At 48.7% G+C, this 22535-nt stretch overlaps 1 protein-coding gene across 7 annotated transcripts in view; it reads left to right on the top strand.

Moving 5' to 3' along the window:
- Nucleotides 1-22535, top strand: part of RNF220 (ring finger protein 220) — a 213005-nt gene that overhangs the window by 104521 nt on the left and 85949 nt on the right. The window lies entirely within an intron of this gene.

Here is a 22535-nt window from a genome sequence, read left to right as displayed (position 1 = left end):
CCAATCATGATGCTGTGGCAGGGTCAGGCACTGTGATGAGCATTCCCTGGAGCCCCAAGGGCCATCAGCAGTAGTTCTCCTTCGGCTGGGCGATGTGACAGAGAAGGCATGTGCCCACTGCAGGCCACTCTCACTGGTCCTGCTGGGTCACCCTTGGGAGGCAACAGCATGGGGAGTTGTGCTCTCATGTCCTTACGGATCCCACTTAATCCTGTGTAATATACTGTAAATAAAGCTTATGGCTGAAATTACAGGGGAAAACTAAAGTCCAGCTGCAAAGCTACAAAGAAGTGAACTGTATGCAAAGGGGCGATGGCACCAGCACCTCCTACTGAGCCCTGACCTGTTTTCCAGACACGTTTCACTGGGTCTTAGGGAGAAGGTCACTTGCACCAGCTGCCTCTGGCTCTGGTGCTGCTTGTCAGCTAGACATGGCTCCCAACTCTTTGCCATAAGTAATTGAGACCGAAAGTCACTTGCAAAGTGAAAATAAATTACTTCTTGCAAGACACACAGGGACTCATCACTGAGGGCTGGGGTAAATGTAATGCACCGGGAAACTGAGGCAAGGAGTTGTGCTTCAGGTCATGTAACAATGGTCTGACAGAGCCAGGAGGAAGACTGAGAGCCTTTGTGTCACCTTCCTTGTGTCTCTGTGGTTGGTGCCTGACATATCACATGAGGACTCAACACTGTGCATGGGCTGTGAAACCCCAGTGTGTCAGAGGCACCCAAAATACCCCCATCACCCCTTTTCCCATGTCTCTGCAGCTGGACCAGTGGGCAGGGCTGCGCCTGCGAGAGCACATGGGTTGCTCAGCGATTCCCAGATGTGCTGTGCTCGCTGTTTTCCGGGAACCCAGCGGCCTGAGCAGAGATAAATAAGTGATACAGACATCTCTGCACTAAACACACACGACGCGCTCCCTCCCGCTCCCCCACCCCACGCACACAGTTCTATTAATCCTGACAAATTATGACGTACAGACGTGTAATGCAAACTGATTCATCATACATTCAAATCTGCTGTGTGGGAGCAGCGGGAGGGCAGAGGCAGACAAGTGTATTACACGGATAATGTATTTGACGTATTAATAAAACCAGCCGCATTGCTCAATCTGGAGAGAGGGAGGGATGCCGATACATCATGACAGATCACATATTGATGGAATCCAGATGTTGGGAATCATAGTCTTGGGGCCTTTCTTGTATTGACTAAAGGTAAAAAATGCAGGCTGTCAGCACATTAAATCTCTGCTCTGCTCACGGAGGCTGGGGGATAATTATTTATTTGTGGAGGACAGGGAAACTGCTCCTTGTGTCCCCTGTCCCGTTAGCCCAGCCATCAGCAACTGAAGGTCAGGTAAAGAATTTTTAACCTTCTTGCTATTTTGTTACCTATGGACTGCAATGACCAGCTGAAGCACATGTTACTATGGTCCCATCTTCTTGTAATCCTTGGTTCAGCTGATAGAAATCAGTGTCAAAATGATCCCAGCTGAACACCTGGTCTTGGATTTTCAGCCAGTGAAACACTCAAAAAACCCCTCCAGCTTTGCCTGCAGTGCTGCTGCTTCTTGTGTTTTGCTCCTCTTGGACAGGGATGCACATTCTGAGTGGTTTTGAGGAAGCAGTACATTTATTGTTGTACACACATACGTATGTCTATCCATAAGACATTTTTAGTATTTTTCAGGGAAAGTTATTCTGTTACTCACACTTTCATGGGTAAAGGTCATTGTGCCAATAACAACTCCTACTTTAATTTTACCTTACTGAGTCCTTTTAAAATGAAACTGTCTTGTTTCAGATCTGTTTGAGTTGGACACCTTTTTAGGGCTACTTGTGTTCGTGAAGCCTGATTGACTTTGGCTTGTGTGTGACAAGGCGTTAAGCACATGGTAACATTATCTATTAGGGGACACGAATACATTAATGTCCTGGTTTGGCTTTCTGCTCCTCCAGGGGAATAGTGCCTTTCCCTCAAGCATCTTTTTGTTGCAGTGGGTTAAACCCACTGCTGGTGCCTGGCCAGCACAGCAGGATGAAATGACACTGAGAAGATGACAGAGCTTTGTGCCAATGCTCTTTTGAGGGTTATTGCCAGCCTGCAGAAGGTGCTGTGTGGTGTATTTTTGGGCCCTGCCCCTGCATGCTCATGTTACCTGGAAGGCCAGGGCAGCTCAAGGGAGAGGTGTGGATTTCAAAAGTAAAGAACGTGCAGTAAAGAGGGAGAGATATTTGAGCATTAGGAAGTGTTTAAATGATTGGGGCATAGCTTTCTTGGATGCAGATCACTGGGATTTACATATAGAAGCCTATAGAACTACTTGCATGGTATTTCTCTCCTGACAAAATGGATCAAAAAGCAGGAATAACGAAATTTAGGGAAATACAATAGCAGACACTGACATATTGGTGTTTTCCCCAGGGAAGCCCAGTGAGTATCTGCTATGGGCCTGTGCCCATGGGAGGGGAATGCTGGGACTTGTGTGGTGTGCAGAGGTGCAGATGCCCAGGGCTGCTCTGGCAGCCTTGGTACCCTGCAGAGCACTCCTCAAATCCTCCGTTCCTGGGGAGGGTAGCCCAAACTGGAGCCATGCTGAGAGATTAGCCTCACTGTGCCTTCCAAAACACATCCCCAGCCTCCTCGATTGTCTGGCAGTGGGGCAGTGGGTTTGCTGTGTGAGAACAAGCCTGTCTCATGCTCTGGGGTCAGGCCTCCACCACCATCTCTCCACAGCTTTGTGATCTCAGCCAATTGAGCATGAGCCAGCACTGCCCAGGGACAGCAGTGGCCCTGCTCACTGTCCCCAGGGCGAGCGAGACCTGTCCAGCCCTGCCTTTGAGTGTGCACTGCAGGGCTGCTGCCCTCGGACACGGCCGGGGCACAGGGCTGGCAGCGGGGCGAGTCTCTGGCCCCTGCTCAGCCACCAACTCCCTCCCGAGCTCTGGGTGACCTACACCATGCAGGGCTGTCAAAAGCAAGGACACAAGTCCCACAGAGTCCCAAAGTGCCTTTAAAACTCATTTTTTAACCTCTGTAAACGGTTTCCTTGCATGTGAAATGGAGACAATAAACACCTGAGATGAAAGGGCAGCTTTACTCTGCTAAGATAAAGGGGTTGCTCTTTCCCTGGACTCATTCAGTACAAGTGGATGTGCTGGCAGGGAGAGCTCACCAGCCCCAGAAAGTAGCAAGGTCCTTTTTCAAGTTGGAGAAAAGCAGCTTAGAGGAAATATAAATTGAGTGAGGAGGACTTGAAAGCAAGGAGGGCTTCTCAGATGGGGAGCCAGAGAAAATGATGGAGGGAACGTAAGAATGACAAAGCATGTCGTTCCAGTGGAGTGCAAGATGATTTGCTTTAGCTCATTAAATACTGCAATAAAATATTAATAGTTATTGTCCCTCTATTTTTTGTAATTATCCTTGCAAAGAAGGATCTGCTGCAAGTCACTAATGTATTCCCAGCAGCGGGTTGCTTTTTAATACGGTGATGGCAGTCAGGGGTGAGGAGGGGGGGGAATGAAAGCATTTATGTGTGGCCAGAAAATAGTTGTATGATTGGGGTCATTAAAGAACCAGCACTGTCTACAGAGGGAGAGACAGAACGAGTGGAAGAGGAGGCTGCAGGGAGAGGAAGATGGTGCAGGTCAATCCGGGAGCACTCAAGAAAGGATGAGATTTGAGGACAATTTAGTGTCTGCACCCCACCTAATCCCAAGGAAGAAATTTGTGCAGCCCAGTGTGCCTGGATGTTTGCTGGTAAATATGGTCATTTCTCCACCCAATCAAGCTGATGCAGCTATGAAGGAGGCTGGAAGTGCCATGGTCCTGCTCCAGGTCCTGAGGTGCTCTATGGGATCAGCCCAGGCACATGGGAGGAAGGCCTCAGGGTACTGCATGACTTTGGAGGGTCCCCTCCACCACAGCCCTCTGCAAGGCAGATCTGGTGCATATTAGCTGTGCCCCTGCCTGTCAGTGTTCCTTTTCCTGTGCCTGTGCCTTAGGCTGTCCGTGCTTTGGTCAGTGCCATTGCTTGTACTGTCACCTCCAGGTTCTTGGACCTCAGGATCTCCCAGTGGTCAGAGGACCCTTTGCAGGAGTTTCATCTGAGCAAACATCCTGTGAAAGGGACCCCAGTGTGGCTGGGGACCCCGATGATGACTGGTGGGTCAGACACCATCTGTGGCGCTAACAGGCTCTGGCAGAAAGCTTTAAAAAGTGAGGTGGAATGTCTCCTGCCAGCAGCAAAGAGCCCTTCTAGGGCTTGAAGCTTCTGCAGCAGCACCAACATCCCATCCCTGTGTGCTCAGGCCAGGAGAGACCTCACTGTATTTCCATCTCTGGTTTCTGCTGCATGAGCACAGTGGGATGCAGTGAGGCTCTGCTGAGCCTGGGCAAAGCTATGTGCTTAAACACATCATACGGTGCAGATGGGTCGTTTCCAGTTGGGGACAGCCTGTGGTGTCTGGGTGTGTGAGCAAAGGCTGAGTCCCAGCAAAGGGCACCTGGTGTGTGAGACCAGGCTTGTGATCATGGTGTTGTGGCTTGGAAATCCTTGACTGGAAGAGACAGACCACTCTAAGCCGTCCGAGGTGGAGGGAGCAGGGATCGGGCATCCTTGGGCTCCTGGCCCTAGCAGGGAAAGCTCAGAAACACAGATGCTGGTTGGTAGCATGAGCTGCAGCAGCAGGACAGTGCCATGAGCCCACCTCAGGGAGCAAAGCCCGCCCATCTGTGTGTCCAGGCAAGCTGAGGGCTGGGCAGCCACATCCATGATGCTCCTGCTTCCTGAGCTGGAGGAGAGACCAGGTCTTCACCCCCCTCACATCCCATCAGCTGACCCCTGGAAGAGAAACGGTGCTGACAGGTATCTAAGCAAGGCAGAATTAAGGGAAATGATAATAAATGTAGATGGTCAGGCGGGGGAATGAAATGATCCATCTTTTGCATGTTAGTCAAGAGGTGCTCGCAGGCTCCCCCCCTCCCTGCTCCCATTCAATCAGGGCCTGTCAGACCTCCAGCAGGTTGGCATTTTTGTGAAGAATCTCTCGGCTAAAAATTGTTGTCATTCCTATTTCCTTGTTATCAGTTGGCGGCACCTCGGCAGAGCCCGGAGATTAACGCAGAATCGCCGGGCGAGCATCCATTCCCAAAGAGCCCTATCCATTACGCCGAGCTCGGCGGGTCCCTCCCGCCTCACCTCCCACATTCATCATCTTTAACGCTGACAGCCCGGCGCAGGCCTTTCAAATTTATCTCACCGCGTCCCGGGCAGGCTCTATCCGTCAAACTGCACGAGAGGGAGCGAGCGGAGCGCCATCTCCTCTCCCCTGTACATCGGGGAGGGAGGGGGGAAAACAACCTGCCCGTGTGAGGGACTCGGTAAAAGATTGGTCCGAGATACACAATTAATCATGGCTCGCATCAATTTGCTTGATTTACTCCCTGGAGGGAGAAGGGGCGTAAACACGGCGTGTGCAGAGGCAGTGTGGAAACATAATGTGTCTGTCTATAGGAAAAACATTAACACATCATCCCCGTTGTGGGTGATTGATGGGGGAACGGGACAGGGACAGCCCAGAGCTGGCAGGGTGACAGAGAGCCAGGAGCTTGCCAGAAAGATGGACCCAATGGAGATGAACCTCAGGGGCCACCGGTCAGGGCAGGTGGCACTTGGCACACCTGACCCACCTTCCAGTGCTCTTTGTGAGGTGGCAGCCCATTCCAGGTATCTCCTCCCGCACTGCAAGCCTCTGGGTGGGGAAGGGAGGTGGGAAGATTCCAGACATTCTCTATGTACATGGCAGGTGCTTCAAGGTGTGAAATGTCCCCATCTTCAGGGTGATACAGAATCCCAAGCAAAACTGCTTTTGCACAAAAAAACCTCCAAGGCATATTTTGTGTTCGCTACCGTGTCCTGAATAGGTGCCCATGCAGCTCACTCTGCCTTACCCCCCATGAATTCTTCCTGTAAATAATGTTTTTTGCCTATCCCTGGAGGTGGGTGTGTTTCAGGATGAGATCCAAATGTGCAGAGCATGCTTGTGAAGCCCTTCAGTAGCCTTCAGGGCGGGAGATGCCGTAGCAATGAAAGATGCTGTTATTATTAGATTCCAAGCACTGGGTTGTGCCATCCCTTGATGGCTCTGGCGAAGAGGCTGACTTTTATGGAGAAAGTTACTGCTGTATTTACAATCCAAACCTCCTTGTAGCCAGCTGCAGAGTGGAGGAGGAAATGCAGAGAGAGAGTGTGATGATTTAGTGTGTCCTTCTCGTGTGCCTTTCAGGCAAGGAGCCTTCTCCCTCCTTCACCAGCCCATACTTGGCAGGGCTCTGCCTCTGTGATCACACCCCTATGGACAAGGGGAGTGCAAGGAGAGGCTTAACCAAGGTCAGAATGGGGGACCAGGAGCCTGGACACTCAATTCCCAGACTTGTGTCTTCCTTGGTGAAATATTTGTGTAAATAAATGGTACCCTGACCTCGTTGGGGCAGGTACTGCATTTCCCACTAGCTTTCAGGAATGTTACCATGTTTGGAGGTGAATATGGGGGTTCATGAGAGCTCGCTGCCACAAAGGAAAACTGATATACCTGATATGTTGAGGGAATAACCAAGGTGATAGGAATACAGGAATATTGAGAGAGCAACCCTCAGTGTGAGGGTTGTGCAGGACGAGCTGATGCAGTTTACCAGCTCTTAACACCTAGACAGACAAGTCTCCCCAGGCAATTTGCAGACCATGGGCCATTCCTATACTCAGCACCCTTCCTGCTATGAGCTGCAAATGCTTCCACATTTTCTCCCTAGTTAGCTAGCAGTGGTGTTGGACAGGTTCACTCCTCCCCAGCCATGCGTGGCCCTTGGCTGGGACCTTCCTGCAGGTGCACCTGTCATTTGGGATCACATCAATTTCCACATATATGTTTCTTAACATGCCTAGGGTGGGGTTTATAAGCTGGTCTTCCAGCTCTTCCACTGCCTTTCTGCATGGGGTTTCCTTTAGCTGCACTCCAGAATTTCCACCTGGGAGGAAAAGATGCTAACACAGAGAGATTTGTCACCCACAGACCCCTGGACAGTGCATTGTAAGTCAAAAATTGGTGAAACAGGTGTAGTCTGCCTGAAATGAAACATGGAGCTCTGTGGAATGATTTGATTATCCAAATAGACTGTCCATGATTGCCCTCCTGTTTGCAGGTCCTTAGGAGAAAAGCCTACCTTCCTACCATCTTGTCTTCTGTCAGTCCAGCTATCAGTACAGTGCTTCAGACTGTTCCTATTTCTGATTCATGGAGTATGAATTAAATTCTGAAAATTAACACTCCTACTGGGGGCTACTCCCACCCTCAGGCAAACTCCCATCCCTCCTCTATGATGTGCAGCACCAGCCCATACCTGTGTGCCTGATACACCCAGGAGCATCCCTCCTAGGAGCAGTTGCTGTCCCCAAAGCAGCCAGGCTGAGCTCAGGCAGGACCAGCTCCATGACCCACATTTCTGGGGTTACTTATAGTTTAAATATATCAGTTTCATTTCGTTTTGTTCTTCCCTGATTTAGTTGCATCTGAAGAGGGGTTTTGTTTCATTTTATCTTGTGGAAATTACTCATAACTTTGTAGTGGCTGTTTAATATATATATATATATGTGTGTGTGTGTATATATATATATATATGTATATGCCGGGTTTTACAGCCCATTTTTATCACCTTTTTATTATCTCAGGTCAAAAGCTTTACTGGGTTGCATTCAGGGAATTATGCAAACTAAGAGAAAATACCATAGCAAAACTATAGATTTTCTCATTAAACTCTGCTTGGACATGTAGTTATTGTAGTAAAACTCTAGTAACTATTACAGGCCCTAATATAAAATTATAGTTTGACACCTCAGCGTGATTGGCCTTGCACTGCAGTTAAATTAACCCTTTCCATCCCTTGCCTGCTCACACTAAAGGCTTTTCTGGAAGCTGGCAAGCTGAGCTCAGTGGGCAAGATGGGGTGTCTGTTTGAGGGCTTACCCTGGGCTGCAGCCATGACCCCTCTGTGGTCCAGTTCCAGCAGCTCCAGAGTGGCTTTGTCAGAGCTGTCAAAAAACCTCACTCCAGCAAGAATTGAGAGAGAAGTGATGGTTGAATAGAGGAGGATCCTGCAAGTCCAAGTGGATAAAGCCCAGCAAGATAGGAATTTGCTGAAGTTTGCAGCAGTTTCTCATCCCAGAAATTGCTTTGTTCCTACCGCCCAAGGACTGTGTAATTCTCCCTGCTCTGTGCACAGTGGATTTAAGGAGCGATAAGCATATTCAGCAACTTAATTATCTCAGACGAGATTTTCTTCTCAATTACACTCAAGTAAATCTGAAGTGATTCCATTCAAGTGGATGATCTTAGTCCACCCTTGTAAAAAGTAAAATCAGATAAAACATTGTCCATGCATGTTAGCAAATCTCCATGCCTTTCCTGTATCACTGCAGCAGTGGTGGGAGGTTTTGGGACCATCTGACACAGTGACAGTCTGTGTTTAAAACAATTTGGATGGTCCAGCAGGGATGGGGACTATTTCCTTCTGATTGCCTGATTAACATTTTAAAATCATGTTGATAATAACCTGGGGTAGTGTGACAGTTCAGCAACTTCATTCGAGGGAAACACTTAATCATATTTGTTATGTAAACACAGCTTGCCATGCCCCCATTAAATTATTAATAGTACCATTAACATATTTACATATAAATCTTATAGCAATTGATGGAAATGGCTCCAAGAACCCTGCGTTAGCTCTCTTTTTATAATGGATTCTCTCTTGCAAATACTCATTTATTAAAGACACAAAATATTAATTTTTTGTTAAATGTTCATGTCAAAAATGTCACCTTTGCAGTTTTGCAAATTGCCATTTATGCAAAATCTACTGGTTGATATTTTCCTGTCTTAAAAATGGCCTGTTTAAAAATATTGCTTCAATAGGAGCAATTAAGATAAAAAAGCATAAAGATATTTCAGTGATCTGGGCAAGTTGTTTGCATTTTCATTAGTGATAAAATTGATAAGTTGAGCAAGACAAAACTGGGAGTTTGTTCCATTACTCCACACCTGGAGGTACTCTAAAATCTCCTCAATCCCAATGCTGCCTGGGGCTTAACCACTGAGCAGAACAGACACAGTTCCTTCAGTATCCTGAAGGAAATAGCATGAGGGAAACAGAAGAAAGAGTGTAGAGGGTATGAAGGATTTACTGGACTGGATAAGGAGAAGAGGCTGGAAGGAAGGTTAGTCCTTCTCTGGTTTCTCCTCCAAATTCTGTGTCTTTCTTAATCAGCCTTGCTCTGCTAATAAGCCTTATTAGGCTATATACTGTAACTCCTTAATACCTTTCAGGTAGCAGTATCCAAGGGTGATTCATTCTCAGGACTGCCAACTTTCACAAGTTTATCATAAGACTCTCAGGGTTTTTTTTTTTTAATTTTGCTTCTTAAAGTTTCAGCCTCTGAGAGAAATGATGGTATAAGACTCTCTGTTTTCCTTTAAATAAATGGAAAATGCATACCTCGAGCCCTGCAGTCAGGGCAGAAAGTTTGAGTATGTTCTCTGAGCCTGGTCCTTAAAGCATAGAAACCAGAGGGCAAAAACAAAGATAACTGCAGGGTGATGGAGTTGTAGGATAATTTAGGTTGAAAGAGGCCTAAGGAGGTCATAAGGACACTTAATTTCTGGTGCATCTCATACTTAAATGACATTTTCCATTAGCATTTCTAGTATTAAAATAGCTCACAGTTTTGTGTGAACTGTGTATTCCATACATCTCCATATGGTAAAGTATAAACCTCCTCCGAGAGCCTGGCTGCCCTTTGCCCCTCCAGTGCTCCCACAGACATCCCACACTGGCAGGTCTGAGCTGGAGGGATAAAACCAGTTTGCTGGGAAGCAATAACTGGGACCTGCAGGGGACCCAGCAAGGGACTCCTCTCCCAGCTCTGCCCAGGACGTATGACCTTGGCAAGTTGTGTCTCCCTTCCACACCACCCTTCTCCCCACCTGAATACAGGGCTGAGCAAGGCACTTTCCCTTCTGGGGAATTATTAGAGAATTAGAGCTTATTATGGTAATGCAGGAGCCAAAGAAAGACGAAAGAAGCATTACAAAGGATTTTTTTCCCTTTCTCAATTAAATGAATGTTCTCCTAACCCATCGTGCCCAGCCCTCGTGTGTGCTGTTACAATTGTCTCTAAAAACTCTGTCTGATTTTTCAAGCAATTTCTCACGAAACAGGCACTTTCAGAAAAATCATAAGAAAGCAATCGTTTCAAATTGGTCATTTGGGACTCAAATTACTAATCTAATACATTTTTTATTGAGGGTTCCTGAAAGGTTCCATAAAACACAGTCTTTGAAGCTGCCCAAACTTGCCAGCCTCCCAGTTTGACAAATCGAATCCAACAATCCACTTTGCAGCTCAGGTTTAGGGCTCAGGAAGCTGCCACCGCAATAGCAGCATTTATATTTCTCTATCAATAGCGCCTATCTGGTCAGATTTTTAAATTCCCTGGGGTATTGTGTTGATTTTCTTTTGCCTGTGCTGGATTTTTGTGTCTGTGTCCAAGCTGCAGTGCTCATATTGGGGATGTTGATGGGGGAGGTTGACTTGGAATCTGCCCCTGAGCATCATGTCTGGTCCAGCTCAGAAGAGCAAGCAGGACAGAAGTTGACCCAGGCAAGGCGAGAGCTGGGAGCCAGAGACTGACTTTTTTTTTCCTTTTTTTGTTTAATTTATAGAATCTGTATTATTTATTATATGTTTGGAGGTTTTATTATTTATAATGTTATTTTTGTTTTTCTTGAGGCTTAGATGGGACTGCTTTAGCAGCAGAGCACTGTGCACAGTCCCATTGAATTTAAGGCTGAACAGAGAAAGAAACTAAAACAAGGGACATACATGGAATTCTTATCTTCTTTCTAGGAATGAGGGCTTAAAGCACAGGAAAATTAATGAGATCAAACAGGCAATCACTGATCCTGAGTTCCTCTGTCATGTCATGGCCACAAGGCCATACTCCCCTCTTTGCACAAGTTTTTTGGGAAAGAGGGGTAGTGCTGACCCACTTCCCAGTGGCCATTTGTGGTTACAAAGTGTCAGCCTCCTCACACACAAAAGGCACTAATCAAATATGTATTAATTATTATTTTGGCAGATGCTGAGGGGCGTCTGAGTGCTGCCTTGAGGTACACCCCCAAAGAAAGCACCTCTCTGATAAGGTCTAATAAAATCCAGAATAAAACTCTATGGGTTGAGAGCCAGCTCCTTCTTTAAACTGGAGAGACAGCATCCAGCAAAGAAAATCCAGCAGTTCGAGGCCAACATCAGCTCAGCCGGCCAAGAGCCCAACCAAAATTGCTTTTCCCCTTGAAGATCTGGTGACAGTTTTTCTTTTGCAAGATCTGCCAGTTGGGAGCAAGGCAGAAATGTGGTTTTGGGAAGGGTTTTCAAGCAGTGTCTGCTTCTTGTTTCAGCCAGCATAAGAGTGCAGAAATGAGAGGGAAGGAGTGGGGGAACTCAGGAGAGAGACACAGAAAAAGCTGCTTGGCTTCAGGCAGAGATGGGGATGGAGAGTGTGGGAAGAGGAGCATTACCTCTGCCTGCAGCTCAGCACCCACAGAAGCACAAGGCTCATGGAGCAGGGGTTAGGACAGCACTGATACTCAGACCTGGCATCTTGGTCTGAATTTTGCCCTCTGAGAGGAACCATGCAAGGAGGAAAGGGGACTTCCTTGCCAATCCCACTGCACCCAGATTACTCCTTACCTTGTAGCCCATAGCATCTTCTGGCTGTGTGGCTCCCTTGGTACCGATGTGGCCATCTCACTGCTGACTGCTCCTCTCTAACGCCTCCAAGGGGGGCTGTTACTGTTTATTGGGTTAGCGTATAGTCCTCTGCTGCCATTTCAGTTTTACTGTGGGGATAATGCACCATGCGTAGTCAGAAAGTAGATCAGGGGTTGCTTTCAAGCCAAATGTGGTTTCAAGCCAAAAACAATAGTTTTGGGTATCAATTGGGACTGCATTGCATGGGAAGCTGTTTTCAGCTGATTATTCCTGTGGTGGTCACCCATGGGTGATGGTTACCCTTCCAGCCCTGTCTGCAGCTTCCTGAGGAGTTTAACACCAGGATCCTGCAGGTAGGGAGCATGTGCTCCCAGTGTATTTCCTTTCGCTCTGCTCAACCTGTTTTTAGGCTTGTGTGAGCAGCAAGATGCCACATGTTTCCATCAGAGGGGCTGCATGACTGTCATGGTTTTAAGCCCAGCTGGAGATAAAACCACACACCACCCTCACCCTGCCACCCTGGTGTAATGGGGAGGAGAATCAAAGTAAAACTTGTATGTTGAGATAAGAACAGTTCAGCAATAATAATGGTAAATAATACTGATAATAATAAAAGGGGAAAAAACAAGTGATACACAATGAAATAGCTCACCACCAATAGCTCTGACCAATGCCAGACTCCTCTTCCCAAATCCAGATCAGCCCCATTTCCAGGTAACTCCCCCCAGTTTATACACCAGGCATGCCATTCTAGGTGTGGATTATCCCTTTGGTCAGTTCAGGTCACCTGTCCCAGTTATGCATCCTTCCAGTTTCTTTTGTGTACCCCTTCACTGGCAGAGCATAGACAAAAGGGAATATAGTCCTTGACTTAGGATAAACCCAGCTCTGCAAAAAACCAAAACATCAGTATGCCATCAACACTATTCTCGTTCCAAATTCAAAACACATCACTGTAACATCTATAAGAGCAGAAATTAACTCTACCCTAGCTGAAACCACGACAATGACCCACGGAGATGCATTTCCTAAGCTCAAATCTGTCTTTTCCCCATACATCTACACATGAGTCAGTACAGGACAGGTCCATCTCTCTCGAAACTTTCATGCACCAGCCTGCTCTACCTCTGTCCCTGCTGGGTAGGAAAGCTACCAGGACCAGGCACAGGGAGGTGCCAGGCTGTCCCTTGGCACAAAGCCCCCACACAGAGACACATGGGGCCCATGGGAGGTCAGGACCATTGCTCCTTGCTGCACCAAGCTGCAGGTGCAGCTCTGCCGACCCCCTGATCCTTCCCACCACCCATCCCTGAATTCCCTCCAGCTGCTGGATGGCTTTGCCGGGTGTGTGTGCTCCATGTCCTCTCTGTCCTCAGGATTCTCTCCTGTCCCAAACACCGTGTGCCATGGCTGCCTGCTGCAGTGCAGGGATGGTGTTTGAGGAGCTGCTTGCTTTAGCTGGGGGGAAGAGGCAGCCCTGGGCAGGAGCACAGGCAGCTGTGACGGAATGTCTGCCGGCCCACTGCTCCATAGACTTGGATGTCGAGAGGAGCAGAGGTGCCAAGTGCTGATCTGGCTTTTGTACTGTTGAAGTCTATGATGCTGCTTTGGATTTACACCCAGAATGGGAACTTGGCCTGGGTCTCAGTGCTGTCGTAAAGTTGATGTAGCCTTCAGACCCACCACCAGGCCTTTAATTGGAGTAGGGGATGCAGTGGAGGAGAGGAGGGTTGAGGCTCAGGGCAAAGGGAAGATAGCCCTGGTCTTGGTAGCCTCCAGGAGAATAAGGGACTGCCCGTCTTGGGAGGGAACAGAGAGGGTCTGAGCAGGTCAGGACTCAGAAAGAACAAGAAACCTGGACTTTCAATACCTTTCCCATGCTTCTCCACGTCCACTCAACCTAGCAAAGACATTTTCTTGTGCATCAGCTAAGGCAGCCCGGGATATGGGTATGAGGTTGTTCCTGTGCCCAAAAGCTGTGCCTGTGCAGGTCAGGACTGCTTTTGAAACACCAGATCCCAGCAGCAGATTAAGAGGCTGAAGCATCAGGATATGTCCCCACTTTGTGCTGAGCATCTCTCTCTGGGGAGGAAAGGCTCTTAGGGCAGATTTCACCTTGTGCTGAGGGGTCAGCAAAAGACTCCCATGCCACTTAAATCCCACTTAAGTACTTTGCACTGGGGTGAAATTAACTCTCTCCACAGAATAAGCCATCAAGAAAAACTGATCTAAAAATCTACGCTGGGCCACAACAGAGCCACGCTTCTATTAGCAGGTAAAAAAATATTTCCCATCCTTAGAGTTAAATGAGCCAATAGTTCAATCACAGAGCGAAAAGCAGCAATAGAGACAGGGATGCTGAGTGCCTCAGGTATTGGGAATCTATGCTAGGAATCACAATAAGGAGGACTCGCCTGTGTTCTCTGTGTTTAGCAGCAGTGCTATTCAACAACCTATTTGCAAATGCCATCTTCCAAAGTCCTTTTTTCCCCCCTTGTTAAAGTTGCAGCGATAATAGGGCAATTACAGTGCAATAAGCTAAACGCAATCCATTAGTGGCATCACAGCCATTTTTAGATCTTGGGGAAAAAAAAATCATAGCTGTTTAAGTTTTCTTATTATGCACATTAAAAGGCAAGCAGCAGGGTCTGATCAAAGACTCCACCACCCCTGTGCTCCCCCCACCCACCTCCTGTCCCTGCATCTTGCCCCCCCTCTATTCATTAGTGGTCACAGCTGTGCAGTCGGCCAATTACTTGGGAATAATAAGTACATTTTGCAGTAAATTAAATATTAATTAGTCCTTGGCAGGCTGTTTTGGGTTTTTTTCCTTCATTTCCCTCTCTCCACCTGAAAACAGTGGAAGGGATGTGACCCTGTTATCAGTTGTGTCGGTATGTGGGTGAGTGGGGGAGGCTCTCCTCCATCCCTGTGCTCCTTCTCTTCCAAGCTGGCTTGCAGCAAAGTCTTTCCTGCTCTTCCTAGAGGGTCCACTGCTGCTGAAGCAGGATTTGCAAACACATCCTCAGCTTGGATGGTACCTTCTTCGAACCTGGGCATATCCCATCTCTGCCTGGCTTCCCATCCTTCATTGGGCACTTAGCTCTCCAGGCAGAGCAGCATCCCTGATTGCTTGTGATGTGTACGTGAGGCCTCATCCTGCCCTGCTCCAGTGCAGCAGGACCCCAGCCCAGACTGTGTGTGTTGTGCCAAGTGATAAGGAAGAAGAGTAGTCCCTGGCCAGGGGTTCAGAGGGTCCACCTGGGACTCTGGGGACAGAACGACCTAGTTTGGATTTCTCTAATTCCCTGGAAGTCAGACTGCCTTGAACAAGTGCAGACCTGGGAAAAAAGCCCTGCAGGCAGTAGTCAGGTTAAGCCCAGACCAGATCCCAAGCTGGGATCTGCTGGGAGAAGCGATTCCTGAGAGTAAGCCAAGTGAGTTAATTTTGATGTTATCAACATATCAGCATGTATTACAGTTTAAAGAATGAATGCAGTGGAAAGAAAAGGTGGATGAAAAGAGCAGCTAAGCTTTGTATAGGAGGGACAAGTGCCTGACATGGAGGGAAGACCTGTCCTTGCTCTGGAGCGCCCCAGGAGCACTGCAGATGCTGGCACAGGAGTCCCTGAGAACCCTCAGCAGTCAGGACAGGAGGGGCAGATGCTCTGGTGGCTCACCCATTTCCCGCTGGCATACTCCAACTGGAGCTGCTGTCCCTGTCACCTGGCCTGTGCCTCCTTAAAGTGCAGCATTGCTTTTGCTGCCTGTGGCCAGATAGGAGGCTGGAAACAAGGAGATGGAGCCTTAGCATCCGACTCACCACCCATCCTTCCTCCTTGCCACCAATGTCTGTGTGAGCAGAGAAGAGGGCATTTTGTGCTCCTTTTCCTTAAAAATCCATTACCAAAAGTTTCTGGAGCAGAATGAGCTGTGCTAGCAAAGGCAAAGTAATCTGTACCTGTTGGCAGATCCCAAGGTAGAAGGTTCCACTTGTTCAGCTCTTGGATTTACACTTTACTAAACAGCTCTGTGGGCTGCCTTGTGATGTACCGTGCTCGACTTCCCCCCTTGGTGCTCTTGAGTGCAATTAAGCAGTGGGCTTTTTTTAAATGTAGCTTGACAATATGCAGGTTAGGTTTGTGTTTTATTTACAGCTTTTACTTGGGGACCAATAAAACCCCAGCTGGCTAATGTGAGAGCTAAAACTTGCATCTCACTCTTTGCCTTGGATATCTTTTCTATGGTAAACTATTTATTTGTGTTTCATCTTGCACAAGCTCCTCTTTCCATGCTGAGAAGCCAAGAGCTCCAGGGGCTCTTTGAAGACTATTTGCTATAGGATAGCAACTGGAATTCTCTTTACACATCCGTGCCTGCTTTGTCCTATAACTGGCCTCTTGGTGTCAACACAGAGTTTTGTGCGAGTTTCCTGTGCAATGCTAACATTTGCACGTTCCCCTGGCAATTGTGCTTCCAGATCCCTCTTGTTCAAGCATATCCCATCATTTATTCTTGCAGGAATGAGCAGCAGTTACTCCACGTGCCAAATCAGAGGCAGCACCAAGGCCTCTTTAAAAAGGAAGATTTAACTGGGTTGGGAATGACCTCTGTGCTGCTCGGGTAGGAGGAACGTGCTGTGTGACCTATGTGTCCAGTCAAAATGGTCCCCATTTGGATTGCAAGTATGTGGTCCTCCTGTCTCTGAGCTCCAGGCTTTCATCACACAATTAAAGTGCAACAAAATCTTCTTGCAAAATCCCAGTGCATTTCACTGTCAGGCCATCAGACATTTTCACCCATGAGCATCCCCCGGACACTGACCCTGGCATGCCAGCAGAATACATGTGAAGGGTGAGATGGCATCAGGCTAGTGACACAAATCATGCTAAAAATGCCAAATAGCTGTGTTTACATGCATTCGCAACCCAAGGGTCATGCTCTTGCCATAAAAAGGGAGATGAACCCTGGTGAGATGGGAGTGATGCTCCCAGGGATGCCTCTGGGAGGGAAAGATCAAGAACTGTTGCTCATAATGGCACTGGCTGCTAAAACAGTCAAAATAATCAGGGGGTGGGGAGGATGCTGAGGGGACAGATGCAACTGGGTGATGAGTGCCCATCGTTTGCTGGTACATCTTCCCAGTGGCATCCCAAAGTGCCCATTCTCCCTGGGGTGTTACAGGGCTTCAGTGCATGTACCCCAACATCCAGCCCCTCTTTAAGCCCCAGCAGTGGTCACTGTTACATGGATTGAAAAGGCCAGCACGAGCTGTATGAAGACACAGAAAGGAAAACATTTTCTTTCTCTCCAGTGTTGTTTTTCACTCCTTCTGTTTCCCTCTCTGCCATCTCGTGACTCTCTAAATTCATGGGAGCTCTTCCTCAAGGTGAAATGAAGGCTCTGGGCTGCATTTGGTAGTGCCGACAACAGGGGATGAGGGTCAGGGAGGGTTAAGCAGGGAGGGGGCAGTGCAACAAGGCGGCCTGATCTAGTGATTAAACAAAGGGATTCAGCCAACATGTGTAAAATTAAGTGATCAAGAGTTGATTACAGAGTGCATTGATTGTGTACTGATGGATTAAACAGAGTCGTGCTCGGGATGCGATTTTCCGAGCCGGGCACGAAAAGCACAGGCAATTGACGTGTTGGCCAGAAGGACCCGCTTCTCCCAATCCCTGGCTTTTATACATTCTCCGGATAAATCTGCAGAGAGGCCCGTGGAATTATAATCGATTATCCATTTCTCAAAGTCACTTAAGGGCCCTGAGCTACAAGCTAAAGTGCCGGTGCTGCGAAGAGGCATTGGGTATGCGCCGGCATGTGCAGGTGCTGGCGCGAGGGGAAAATGTGGCAATGACCCTGTGTGCTGCAAGCTGATGAATCTATTTTCTTGTAGGAAATAGTTTTGACAGTTCAATATCTGTGTTTTCGATATGTCCCCCACACATCCCCAGGGGAGGAGAGGAGAGGAGCTGGAATCTGGCAGGGAGGGAGTAGGTGGGAGGTAAGGAAAGACTCTACCACATCACCCCTTCGAATTATAGGTGTATCAGTATATCACCAACTTAACAGACTGCCCTACAAGTCAAGGGCATTGGAGCAGCATTGCTGCTTGCAAGTGTCTTCTGCAGGGCCCAGAGGGGCTGGAGCCCCTCTTGGTGTACCTCCCTGGGCTGTGGGGGGACCCTCAGCATGCCCCAGCCTACTGGCAGTGGTGAAGGCTAAGGTTCATTTCCAGGCTGATCCTTTCTCTCAGGATGCAATCAGATCCTTTGCTGAGAACTCAAATGAGGAGGCAGGTGATGCTGAGACAGCTGAGCAGCTGGTGCAGGATCATCCTGCATGTTTTAGAGGGAGCTGGATGTGATGGTGGAATGAGGCTGTGGGGAGAAACCCATGCAGGTCTTCCATAGTGCAGGGCTGTTGCTCCCACTCTCAACTGTATCCCTGTTTATTCTACATATGAAGCAATCAAGGCCCAAAACAGGCCCCAAATGTGTCCTAACCTCAGACCCCAGCTCTTGGACAGTCTCCCAGCCAGATACGAGAATGTTTCCATGAACCTCTCACCTTTTCTAGTTCCCACTGCCATTGTTTTTTGGCATTTAAAGAAGGTGCTTTGCTCCAGGTCTTTCCATCCCCAGAACTGATGAAGAGCATGGATAGTTAAGGCATACTTTGGCAATGTAGCTACACAGCTCCTTCTCTCCACCCTCTCCCATCAAGCCACCAGAAACTGCAGGCTGGGTAACTTGTCCAGCCAGCGACAAGTGGCCCTTGTAACAGCAAACAGGGCCAGAGGCCAGGCACATTGGTGAATGTTGCCCAGCTGACAACCCTGGGTACACAGCCCCAGGCATTCCAGGTGGCTGAGGAGGAGGAGGAGGAGGAGGAGGAATGGTGAAGAGGCAGAATTATTCCCCACACTCTGTCCATCCATGGCACAGGACTGAGAGAGCCCTGGGTTCTTCTGCCTCGCTGCCTATGTGCTGGGAAGTGCGCTGTGTCCCAATGCCTCATTTTGCAAGTCCCACTGAGGAAGGACTGGCCATGAGCCATGGGGTCTGCAGAACTGCAGGCACAATCCCAGGGTCCCAGTGGCTCTGGGCGGTTTGTCCACAGTCTGGCCAGTCTTGGGTGCATGGTATAAAAAGACCCACGGGATGGAGGACGGCCCAAGGATGGGGGGAACAAGGTGCATCATGCCCCAGGAGATCCCCCAGGATGGAAGGACAGAGCTGTAGGATTCCCTCAGCAGTGTTTCTGCTGTGCCATGTTCACTGAAGTCAGGGACCCCTGACTGATGCTGGGGAGACCAAGCTGCTCCCCAGGATTTGTATGTTTGGGAGATAAACCAGTGGGTTGAAGGAGATTCCAGTTTCATTCCAAGAGCAGAAGACAGATGGCAGCAAGAAGATCCAACTCCATGGTTGTGAGCTTTTCCAGACTCATATTGGCACCCATCTGAGAATCTGGAGCAGAGAAGGGATCATCTCTGTCTTTGGCCCCTGCTGACCTCATTTGGCCAATTTCCAGCCCAGTGAGGGGTGTGGCTGGGCATTGTAGTGCTTCCTTGCGAGAAACCTGTATGGGCAGGCTGCCCAGCTCTGAGCTTGAAGAGAGGAGGACAGGGATGGAGAAAGTGCAACACCTTCCTTCACTTGCCCTCAGTGTCTCTCAATTTTCCTCTTGTGAAACCCAGCGAAGTGTTTCTGCTTAGTTTGGCATCCGCACATGGAGCAGCACCATCAGCTTGTCCCAGTTCTGTCTTCCCCTCTCCCTTGCAGGTCCCTGTCATGCTCTCCCTTTCCAGCTCTCCCGGCAGCCTGCATCCCTCTCATCGGGGATTCATTGTCTTGTCAGCCTCTAGTTAGCCAGCATGCGTACGAATCATAAATTACCCCGCCCGGGCCTCTGCTATGCTTCAGCACAGACAAAAAAATTGCACTCCATCACCGTGTCTCCCGGCTTTTAGTGGTATTGATCAATGCTGCTCCCTTCCCGCCCCCCCCCCTTTTCATTTTAACCGAGCCGGTTAAGTGCAGTATCTTATTTTGTGCTGGGACAAATGAAAAGAATATTAGCAAGGGCTGAAATATATCTCTTTTTTATCTCTCTGCTACTTTTTTATTGAATCTTTCTGAGTAGGTGGCTTTCCGCAGGATGACAGCCTCATGACAGGCTCCTCATTAGAGCTGAGACAGTAATTGTGATGCATTTCCCTGCGCGGCCTTTTCACTTCTACCCCCCCTCCTGCCTTCCCTCCTCTCTCCCTTTCCCCTGATTTGTAAAGTGATTGGATGTACAGACTCACTCTGTTTCTTAAATTATTGCCCAGCTCAATCCATCTTCCACTGCCCCACACCGGGCAGCCATGATCTCCACAGATGGAGAGCCAGGGTCGGATCACAAGGGGCTCCTCACCTCTCCTGCTGCCGGGCTGCCACTCGCAATGAGAAACATGGTGCTGGACCCAACGGGACATGCAACAGCCTATGAAGAGCCCAGGGTGCTGTTCAAACATGCATTTTTACTGAGTGACCCATGGGACCAACCTCGGCTGGGGTTAACTGCATGGCAGCAGCGCCACACCAGTTTACACCAGTCCTCTCCAGTATCCAGCTTGTCTGCACAGGCAGCTACAAGAACAACTCTTTCTTTGGAGGGAAATCAATAGTTTAGCAAGATTTTCTGCCTCAGATCCCTCTCTAGTTTTTACTCTCAGGAGAAGCAGGTGTATTTTCTAAGGCACTTGGCAGCCTAGGCACCTTAGCAGGGAGCAGTGTCAGGGATCAGGCTCTTGGTGGGAATGCAGCAGTCTGAGTACAGTTTTGAACAAACCCAGTTTGTTCATGGGGTTGCAGAGGTCCTCCCCCTGTCCATCTGTGTCTCTATGTGTTTTATACATCCTAGGTGTACAAAACCAGCTGTCAGTCATCCCTGTGCCTCTCTGCTGGATTCAAGTCAGGACTGTCTCTGTGCCGTGCCAAGCACAACCCAAGTCTAGTTTATGCTGGTGCTCTGCAGCATCTTTGCACTGTGATTCCTCAAAAATATTTTCTTACCTAAATAGCCATTTTTTCAGACCTCTGCCACCTTCCTGCTTGCACAGACCTCCAAAAGGCATGTGCTCCAAGGGAGGTCTGCTCAATGCTGGGTGATTCCTCAGTGGTCTGGATGTGCTTGCTGCTCTGTTTGCAGAGTTAAGTCATGCTGTGGATGCAGTCATGGCCAGACACTGAACCCAGCCACAGCACTCAAACATGGAGTCACCTCACTGCCTGTCACTGTCTCTGGCACCTGGATCTCCACTGGCCTGTGCAGAGCAACGGCAGCAGGGGCCAGATCCAGAGCACCCCATCCTGGGCAGCAAATTCAAATCTGTGTCCCCCGGCCAGGCAGGAGCCTGAGGGATGGGAAGGCCCTGATGGAAGAAATGGGAGGTGCCCTGACCTCACCTGCAGGTTTTTGGATGCCTATACCTTTTGGTACCAACCAGCAGCATCCAAGGCAGTGCCCAGCAGGCAGGATGCCACTTCATGGGGACAGCACGGGGACCACACCAGTAAATCACAGGGAGATGGGAGAGCAATGATCAACATTATTCCTGCTCCCTCACTTTATTACCATACATTTTTTGCCTCTACTGTTATTCTGGAGTGCTCTGCACTAACACATGAACCACCTCTGCCTTGAGCCACTGTTGTCATCTCCCCTCCTTGGCTGCCACTTACTACCAGGGCTCTGTGAGCCTCATCAGTTGTGGCATGGGCTCACCAGGAGAAGAGTGAGTGTTTTGCTATTTCCAAGCTAATATGGGGCTTTCTTTGAATTATTGTTTTTTGAGCTGGAAGGAAAGGAGGCTTGTCACACCAGATACCTGCTATCAGTACACAAATAACAGCAAGCCCATCATCGAATGGAAAATAATCGCCGCGGAAACCGAGTTGCAGAGCAGCTGGGAGGGATTATTACAGGCGCTGGCAGGGCGATGCTGTCAAGGAGCCTGTGTCAGCACTTCCATTACCACCCACCTGGTTCCAGCACGGCCCCAAAGCAGGGCACGGGGCTGCGGGGCCCAGTGTGGGGTCATTTCTATTCAGAAGTGTTTCAGATCAACTGGCTTTGATTGGGTTTAAATGATGGAGTGTGTAAGAGGGAGAGAGCAGAAAGAGGAAGGTGAGAGGGAGGGAGGCATCTCAAAGAGGGAGGGTTTGGTACTCAGAGAAGTGGAGAAGAGTTTGAGGTAAGAGAAATCAGGAGTTGGGACTGAAGAGCTGGTCCTCATGGGAGCAAGGTTCAGCTAGACACAAGAAAGGACAGCACGGGGAGCCACAGGTGGTACCGCCTGTGCCACCCACAGCAGCAGTTCCTAGGTAGGCATCTGACTGTGCATCAGTGCAGATGAGCAGTGGAGTAATATTTATTTCATTCATTTGGCAACTTACTGAGCTCCTGTGCAGATGGTGCCCTCATGCCTTGTAAACTTTGCTCATTGAGTGATGGGAGCATTGTTTAATCTGTGCTGTGCAGTGGTGAGGGGCTGTATACACCCTGTGCTGTCAGCACCGTTGGTGGGCTGGGTTCCTTGGTTTTTTTACTTAAATGGTCTCCAAAACAGTAGTTCACATTCTGCTTGTGAGGGAAAGTTCTGCCTTCCAAGTGACACACTCCCCCCACCCTGCAGTGCTGTCAGGGCACAGGT

Source organism: Taeniopygia guttata, chromosome 8 (assembly GCF_048771995.1).
Source record: "Taeniopygia guttata chromosome 8, bTaeGut7.mat, whole genome shotgun sequence".
In the NCBI taxonomy this organism is placed as follows: Eukaryota; Metazoa; Chordata; class Aves; order Passeriformes; family Estrildidae; genus Taeniopygia; species Taeniopygia guttata.
This window is presented reverse-complemented; position numbering and strand designations above follow the sequence as displayed.